General features: G+C 42.6%; 1 non-coding gene across 1 annotated transcript; it reads right to left on the bottom strand.

The window, feature by feature from the left end:
* Window positions 1-845: 845 nt before the first annotated feature.
* LOC126506320 (U6 spliceosomal RNA) lies at window positions 846-953 on the bottom strand. Its single transcript, XR_007593177.1, has one exon. It is a non-coding gene; the product is annotated as a U6 spliceosomal RNA (small nuclear RNA).
* Between the last annotated feature and the right edge of the window lie 8783 nt (window positions 954-9736).

Raw genomic sequence — 9736 nt, 5'->3', positions numbered from 1 at the left:
ATTTATAATTAATATAATCATCTGTGTGTTTATTTGGAACTGAATGGCTGCAGGACCAGGTGGGACAGAAACTTCCATCTACACTTAACTCTCAGTTTTAAATTCAAGATGGTGTCAGTGTAGGTTGTGTGTGTGTATGTTATGCATTACAGGAATAACTAAAAAAAAGAGGTTGACAGTGCCCATATTACCTTAAAAGCAGCGGAACAACCCTCAGTGTTGGTGTCAGTCATGAGGCACACATTGCCACAACTGTAATGGGGTAGGATCTACCTCATCTGTTCCTGCCTCTCCCTGTCAAGATGATTGTAGTTGTTCCTCTCTGCTGATGTAATACACAATCTGACCAGAGGCAGCTGAAAGGAGAAAGTTTTTCTTCTAGCTCACATTTCCAGAGGGACAGAATCCTTCATGGTGGGGAAGTCATAGCACAGAAGGAGCAGGAAGGAGAGAGAGAGAGAGAGAGAGAGAGAGAGAGAGAGAGAGAGAGAGAACAGTGAGGCCAGACTATAAACCCTCATAAACCTTCAAAGCTCACTCCCAGGGAAGGACTTCCTCCAGCAAGGCTCCATCTCCTAAAGGTTCTGAAACCCCCATCCAGAAACAGCTCTACTAATTGGGGACTTCGTGTAACACCACGAGGCTGTGGCTTACCAGGTAAAGTTCTGGCTACATGGCTTCTCTTTGACTCCGCCTTCTTTCTTCCAGCATTCAGTTTAGTTTTTCCCCACCTATCTCTATTCTACCCTATCACAGGTCAAGGTAGATTCTTTATTCATTAACCAATGGTATTCATAGCATACAGAAGGGAATCCCTTATCAACGTTCCCCTGTTCCTGAATATCTGTATCTTAAAATGCATTTCAAATACCTTGTGTCATCCTCATGCAGGTTTCCTGTCTATCTTCTCTGTGTCGTTGCAGTTATAGTGTGTGTGCTGCTGAAGGGAGCACTTCTTTAAAAAAATATGTTTTTAGTTCTTGAGAGTATAATCACGTCATTTGCTTCCTCCCTTTCCTCCCTCCAGACACGTCTATGTACCCCTCGTTGGTCTCCCTCAAATTCATGATCTCCTTCTCCGTTAATTGTTGTTACATAAATAAACATATGAATATATTTATATATTTATATGTGTGCACACACACATAGCTTCCTAGATACATAATAACAAACCAATCGATATGTATAATGTTACTTGTATATGTGTTTTCAGGGCTGATCATTTGATATTAGAAAACCAATTGTGTGTTCTGGGTTGCTATGGCTAAAAAGTAATATAAATGTTCCCTTTAGGTCATGTTTAAGAAGATACATAATTCGGTATTGCATCTTTTTAAAAAGATTTGTTTATTATGTGTACAGTGCTCTGCTTGCTTCTCTGCCTGCAGGCCAGAAAAGAGTATCAGATCTTATTATGCATGGTTGTGAGCCACCATATGGTTGCTACGAACTGAACTCAGGACCTCGGGAAGAGCAGTCAGTGCTCTTAACCACTGAGCCAGTTCTCCAAGCCCAGTATTGTATCTCTTTAAAATATATTCCCGCCTGTTGGAATCTTGACTTTCAAACTTATTTTTTTTTTTAAATAAAAGAGCTAAAATATTCTTCAAAAGAAGAATCTATGTGAAAACAGAAGTCAGTACAGAATTTCTGGTCATCTGCATAGTGACTAAGTTTTACTGTACCTTATTCTTATAGCTAAGTATTTCAATATTAATTCAATTTAAGTGTAAAATTAAAAATAAATATTTATGAGGCAGAATCTCACCCTCTGTCGTATGGGAGACAATCCACATGATTGTCATAGTCTCCTGCCGTTTGAACTTACTTTCAGCGGCCTCTGTATAAAGCCTAGGCATCACACAAAGAGATAGCCTGCTAAACAACAACAGTAAGAAAGATCTCCATCTACAGGAGGAATTAAACTACAGGATACACAGAGGTGCTTGAGATACTCTGGCTGTGTTATGAGAATAAATGACGGCAGATATACGAAGACAGCCCCGCTTGGAGGAGTGCATGGGATAAGACAAAGAGGAAGGCCCAAGAAAGGCTGGATAGCCTGGCGGTGGTGGCACACGCCTTTAATCCCAGCACTCGGGAGGCAGAGGCAGGCGGATCTCTGGGAGTTCGAGGCCAGCCTGGTCTATAAGAGCTAGTTCCGGGACGGGCACCAAAGCTACAGAGAAACCCTGTCTCTAAAAAACAAAAACAAACAAACAAAAAAACAAACAAACAAACAAAAAAAGAAACACTAGATAAATAGCATAAAGGTGGAACCCTGGGTGTGACAATAACACAAGCATCTAGGACTGCCCAGGATAGGAACAACTGGAGAACTGCCATAAACGGGCTGCCCATGCAAGGTTCAGCATTGCTGAAGCATAAACAATGATGTATCTGTTTGCCTCCTACTGGATGCTGAGTGCAATTTACTGAGAGCTGAACAACACTTAGGTGCAGAAGCCCAGAAAAAGAGCAGTATAAGCAGGAATAACAGAGCACAGACCATACTATAATTTCTGCTATCATGAAAATGGAGAGAATCATACTTAAAAAACAGAAAACCATAGTAGATTTTAGCTTTTGTGAGATTAAGCAAACAAGCCTGTGCACAATATACATGCTTATTCCATAATTAAATACTGATTTCTTGAGTTAAATTTGCCTTTGTCTTTGGTTCTGCCTACCCTGAGCATATAACTTTTCCCCAGTCAACAAAGAAACTGTAGGTTTTCTTATTAGATTAACAGAAAATCGAAATCAGGGACTTTCAAGTCTAAGACCAGCTCTAGCTTTGCCACTCTGCACGCCAAACCTCAGTTTGTTGTTTTAGTTTTGTTTTTTGACCTATAAACAGGACACTCATACCCTGTCCTCCAAAGTGACCCTCAGTTTAGCAGAATGCTCACCTAGACCAGCATCATGCCCTTTGGTGCTCTTGGCCAGAGGGAAGCTGAGTGGTCTGTTACCAAGAACCCAATAGCTGCCTAAACAGAAATCCATACTACGGTTTAAGACACAAGTTATATTCTGCTGAACATTGTTGGCTCTAACATAGTTAAATGCATCTCACAAATGGAAAGGGCATATTGGCCTAATAAATTGGGAGCATCGTATTAAACTAAATGAATCAGATGTCGTGGTTGCTCCAACGTTTCAGAATGTTTAATAAAGCCAATGCACATCGCGCACCTCCCAGAGGTGCCGAGATGAAGCCGTTTCCCACCCGATTTCTCTGTGGACTTATCCTTGTGTTTACAAAGAAGGCATGGGAAAACCTGGAAGATGAACGAGGTTTTCCTCAGGCCACAACCCGAAAAGCACTTCTTAAAGGCATAATCTTTATAAAGTTCAGATCCCTTAGACTGACACATCTTAAACCACAGAACGGTAAAGCACCAAATACTCCCCCTCAGGTGTTGTCTGTGCGGGGTTTCCTGGAATTCTGCCTCCTCCACAGGAAGGTCTTGGGGCATCTTCTCTGTAATGAGGTAATTATAGCTTGTCAGGGCATTGCACAAGCTCTAGAGACAGCGGAAGAACATACACCAACACGGGATGTGAGAACTAGACAAGAGTGTGAATTTTTGGAGCCCTTCTTGCATAATTTAGAGATGATGAGAACTTTTTTTTTTTTTTTTGGATGGAGTAAAACGAAATTGTTAACTGCAGAGCAGAGGTCGGGCTGGGCAGATATATGGCTCTGGAGAATGTGCTGATTGTGAGTTGTGTTTGATGGTAGCTGAAGAGTTTGAGCTGCTTGCTAATGAGATCAAGCACCGTTACATATATTGCCGGCGTCTTCAGAAACTGCACATTCATTTGGAAATATCTTTATGCTACATTTGTGCAGAGCATTGTCTCTCCGCTGACGGAATCCACCTGCACTTTACATTTCCCTGTAATAGACTACAGATCGTGCGGAGAACCGTTTCTATGTGTCTCTTTGTCTGAATTTGGAAGCCGTACATTTTGAGTTCCATTTTCTTCTGAAAACGAGTTGTTGACAAATAAGACTGTCACCGCGATTGTAGGACTGAATTACTCTCCTGATTTCCTAATTCGTTGCTTGAATTGTAATGTCTCGAAATAAGTACAGCCTCTCTAAAATATTTTGTCATCTCACACTGTTTGAAAGATAAATGGTCTTCGGTGCGATGGTTACTGGAATTCTTTGTTAGAACGGAAGTCTTAACATCAGGTTCTATACCTAAAAGGATGTGAGCGGCAGAGATGTCTGTGTTACAGGGGATGTTTTCCTAATGCAGTAGAATTCCAGAGTTGACTTCTAAGTGAAAAAGATGAAGGAGGGGTTCTCAAGTTAAAGAGCAGGATCATGTGTTTGAAAGGGAATAGGGAGTGAGGTCAACTGTTAAAGGGGACGCTTCCTTTTGGATATTCCAGAGGTGCTGAACATCTGTACTTACATTTTTAATTTCTTGAATAATGGCTATAATGCTTTTCACAATGGCTACATCAATTTTCAACGTGTTCATTGAAACATTATTCACAGTATTTAAGATACGGAAACAGAGCCTGGAGAGCTAGCTCTGCTGATGAAGTCTTTGCCACACAAGAATGGAGATCCAGGTTCAACCACCTAAACCTGTGGAAACGTTGGACGTGATGGCACATTTTAAACCTTAGCACTGCGGAGGCAGAGACAGGAGGATCACTTGGGCTCACTGGCTGGCCAACCCTGGCTTCTCTGTGAGCTGCAGTTCACAGTGATGAGAAACAAATTGCCATTTGTGTTAATCTACAGAACCTGGAGGCAATTGTGAATGGAATAAGGCTGACACAAAGAGACAAATATTACATCACATATGTGCAGACTTCCGAGCAGTCAGGAAGCAGAGCACAGTGCTGGCTGGAGGGGTAAGGGGCGTGAAAACGGGGACTGTTGGTCAGAGTACAAAGCTTTAGTTGTCCAGGATGTGTAAGTTCTGGACGCCCGATTTGTAGCTCTCTGGACTGTAGGTAACAATGCTACGTTCTATGTGCTTCCATGGTGAGAAGGTAGTTTCAAGTCTTCTTAACACAAGGAAGGAAAACATGGCATGATAGCTTTATTAATTAGCTCATTGTGGTAATCATTTCATAATATGTACACACATAAACCATCATTCTGTTCCCATTACACACACACGCTATTTGTATTTGTCAAACATGAATATGGTCAGGGTTATGGACTCTGGGATTAGGGTTCAAATCTGTGGGGAAGACTTTGATAAATCAGACAGTTGTCAATTATGAATAGAAAGGAAGAGATCCCTAATATTTTATAAAGTATTTGATAAAACACCATTTTTACTATAAACTGAATATGAAACAAGAGGGGGAAATGAAGCTATAAAGAGCTGTTGAAGTCTTTCCACATTCATGTGCATGTTGCTGTGTGTTCACATGTGTGGCTTCAGTGTGTACGCTCAGGTGTGAGCAAGACCAGAAGACAACCCAGCTACTGTTTCTCGGGTGCTCCTCACTTTTATTTGTGACACATTTCTCTTCCTATCCTGGAGCTCACCAAGTAGACCAGGCTAGCCAGTCCCTGTGTCTGCCTCGTCAGGGCAGGGTTTGCAGGCACAAACCCCCATACCTGGGGCTCTTTTTACAGTATGAGCGCTAGGGACCTGACTCGGGTCCTTATGCTTGCTAGGCAAGCACTCTGCCAACCGAGCCACCCTTCCCCAGCGCTTTCTGAGTTTTTAAGCACAGAGGGGTCCTACTGTTTATAGTCACGGTTTCTTCATTCTTTGGCTGCCGCTCCGCACGTAAAATAACGATGGTTATTGCCCCAGGGAAAAACAGAATCTACAGATTGGACTTAATTTTCTGCCTAGAATTTTGTATATTATTGTTGTGTGCTGAGATTTTTGTTTTCCTTCTTACTACTTCTCATTTGAAAGGCGTTCACTCACTGTGCCTATGAGGGATGCTATCAAGGCTCAATGCTGGTCAAGTTTCAGGGAAAAGTGAGAAAATTATTTAAAGGACTGCTTTTTGATAATGGCAGTGTTTTGACAGTTTTTGACAGGCAATTTGGAATAATGCAACCTCCTGGATTACAGCCAACCTCTGAAATGGGCTGTAATTTAGAATGATGGCAGCTTCTGTGACCTCTATATTGAAGAGTCACTGGAATTAAAACAGAAAAAAAATCTCCAAACAATTTAGGTCTATATCTGAAAACCTAGTTAAAATGTTCTGGTATGGAACCATTTTATTTTTATTTTTTGAAAGTTTTTTCTTATCCAGAGAACAATACCAAATACTTATCCTAAAGTGGGGAAGCTTTTTTTCCTCTGCCTTTTGGTGTGATAAAACCTGCATTCTACTCCTAAGCAGATTCTGGTATTCTTATGAGCCTGCTGTGGGTGTATCTGCCCCTTCTGGGCCCTGGATGAAATTGGAGCCACCTGAGTGTCGGTAGCTATATCATACTGTCCTCCACCTGAAGACAAAGCTCTGAGCTATTACAGCAACCCTACACTTTCTCTTCTCACACAAATGTGCTGTCTCAGGCCTTGAATCTGGTCCTTAAGGCTATTTTGAAAAAGTAGATTTGATTACTCCCTTAATTCTGAGAGTTAAATGCTTTTTAAAGAGTTGTGTAACTTAAATATGAGTTGGGTGTACAGGGTAGGGTTTTTAACTGAACCACAATTCTCCAAACATACCGATATATTCCAAAATTGCCAGTTGCAGGCCATAAAATATTTACATTACAGAGTTAATAATGTATGCTTAGTAAGAAACGATGAAATATTTACAGTTTTTCTAAAGATACTGTATGGGTTTTTTCCCTCTGCCACAGCCATTTTTCTTGAAGTAGGCAAACAGGCGGCCTCCAGAGCTGTGGGCGCAGCTCAGAAGCATCTGCAAAGGCGAGGGATACTCTAAGGCAGTTAGTGAGGAGAAACAGCATTCGCCCAAAGGCAGACACAGAAACACATTTCCTGTGACTGAAGGGCTGGGGAGGAATTAGCAATCTATGTGAGGGTCTTCACCTTTAACTGGGGGCTTGGCCAGCCTCTGGCACTGGTTTTTGCCAAACTTCTTCCATGGGAGTGTGGAGATTCTCCGATAGTGGTGCAAGCTGCCGAACAAATTCTTTAACCTTCCACCTCTATGTTAACTTTGACCTTGGCCATGCTACCAGATCTTCGCTACATAAGCTTGGGGGTTTTCAACAGATTTCTAAACAGGGACCATCCTGATAGGTTAAATACCGTGCAATGCCTGGTCACCTTCTTTCTTGTAATGGATTACAGATCATAGGAATCCAGGGTATGGAAGAAGTGCAGAATGACAAATGACTTCCCACAACATCCTTCTAATCCCAGGAATCCATGGGTGGCCCATACAGCAAAAAGGAAGTTACAGATAACGATTAGGGATTCTGGTGCTGCAAGACATTTGTGTACACTGTGTGAAGATGTGTCACTGTGATTGGTTTAATAAAAAGCTGAATGGCCAATAGCTAGACAGGGGAGGTTAGGAAGGACTGCTGGCGGAGAGGGGAACTCAAAGGATGAATCTAGGTGTGGATTTTGTCAGCATAATTGGTAGCAAGTCGGTTACATGGTACTGAGAGGAGGTGAAGAGCCATGTGGCAAAACACAGATTAATAGAAACTGGTTAGGTTAAGTTATAAGAGCTGGTTGGAAAGAAGCCTAAGCTAAGGCCAAGGTTTCATAGTTAATAATAAGTCTCCATGTCATTATTTGGAGGCTGGTGGTCCAAAGAGAGTCCAACAAGAAAATCCTACTACATTGCAGGATGGGGATATTGTTCTGAAACACCTCAGAGGACCCTAAATGTGAGCAAAGTGTTCTCATAAGAGGGAGGCGGGGAAGAGAAGGTAAAGTGACAGTGGAAGCAAAGACACCATCCTGTTGGCTAGAAATACGGAGCCAGAAAACATAGGTGAGGTTGTGAAGTGGGAAGAGACAGATTCTGTTCCCCAAGGAACAAGCAGACCACAGTGCTTAACCCTCCCTCTCTCCCTCCTCCTTCCGTCTCTCCCCGTCTCTCTCTTCCCATCCCTCCTTCCCCCTCCCTTTATCCATCTTCCTTTATTTCTTCATGCACTGGAGATTAGATCCAGGACCTCGTACATGCTCTGCATGCACTCTACCTGGGAGCTGCATCCTCAACCCCTGAGCTCTCCGACCACCCAGGGAAACTGGACTTGGACCTCTGCCACTACAAGAGGAATTGTGTGTGTTACTCAAAGTCAAAATGCATTTGTGAGTTTGTGGAAGCAGGAACCACTGCTCCAAATTCATCAACTCCAACACCCCTTTGTTGCTAAACACAACTATTAAGGTACTAAGACTTAATCTAGTTCCAGTGGTTTATAGACGCTGTGGCCCCCTCTTTCCACCTGACTCAAAGACTTCCCAACAGTCATACTCCCTTGAGGATCCTATAGCTGCCAGAAGGAGTAAGACAGAGGTGAGGCTTGTGGCTGATAACTGCATCCTTCCAAATTGGACCGTAAGCCACAAGAATTCATTGCCTTCCTCCTGAGTGCACAGCATTCTGCTAGCTCCCAAGGGACACCGAGGGAAGAGGGGTGATCACTCCCTGCTCTCCAGCTAGGCAGAGACCTTCCAGTGATGACATGTTCTTACTTTGCACTTCCAGGAATGTCAAAGCTGAGGCTTCCCTGCCACAAAGGACTGCTTACCTCAGGAATGGAACAGATGCATCATCGCTGTTTAAGAGAAGAGATGATGCCAAAGCATGGCCTTACCACTCCTACCCTGATCAGAGGAGCTGGAAATCAAGTCATCTCCCCATCATTTTAGAAACCTGAGCATACTGGGTGTATCCCAAGGTTGGTGAGAGTGTAGGTTCATGTTGGGGGTAGGGAGGTTATGTATATTTCATCAGGATTTGTTCCTATCAGAACACCTCAGTGAAATGACAGAAAAAAAAAAGATGGCAGCTGCATGGAGCTGGGCTAGTATCTCGTTTCTATGGCAACAGGTCTGCTTTGTTCCCAAGCATCATCTGGTATATTCAGGCCTACCAGGCAGGTAGCATGTAAATGCCTGCTGGGGGCTGGGGGACACATCGGTAAAAATCCTTGGGATCAGGCACAAATGAACTTAGGAGCAACACCACAACTGTGAGTCGGGTGGCATGGGTATGGCGACCCTGGCCGACCTCACTGACTGTCCCTGCGGGTGGCTGCTTGGGGACTGTTAAACAGAAAGCATGAGGAGACACACCTCACTCTTCTATGTGGATCCTGCGACCCAGAAAGAAAACTGCGCACTCAATGAAGCCTGCACAGCACCGTTGCTCTCTACCACTCCCTGGCTCCATTTTTGGGCATACTTATCTTGGGAAAGTACCTCTCTTGTTTTCCTAAGTAATTCCATCTATAAAAATAGGTTATCTTTACAAAGTCATAATTTACCTAAAGTGCAAGGTAACTTTAAAGATGTATTGCCATGCTATATTTGGAATGCACACTGAAAATCCTTTGTTGTTTGTCAGACATTCAAGTTTAATGGAACATGGTATATTTTTACTTAACATATCTTGCAACTTTATTTATAGATCTGAAAACGGGCCTTGAAAGTTATTCTATCACTTGGGTTTTAAAAGGGTGTATCAAGATGCCAATATACTAAATATAGTATTGATTTCCAGCCATTTCTTGTTATTCATACAAATACCCAAATGTTTGTTGATTTCAGTAAAAGCTGTTGTCCCT

This window comes from Alexandromys fortis, unplaced genomic scaffold (assembly GCF_014885135.2).
Source record: "Alexandromys fortis isolate MF-2015 unplaced genomic scaffold, M_Fortis_MF-2015_v1.1 scaffold_16, whole genome shotgun sequence".
NCBI lineage: Eukaryota > Metazoa > Chordata > Mammalia > Rodentia > Cricetidae > Alexandromys > Alexandromys fortis.
Note: the sequence above shows the minus strand (reverse complement) of the source record. Positions and strands in the feature narration are given on the sequence as shown.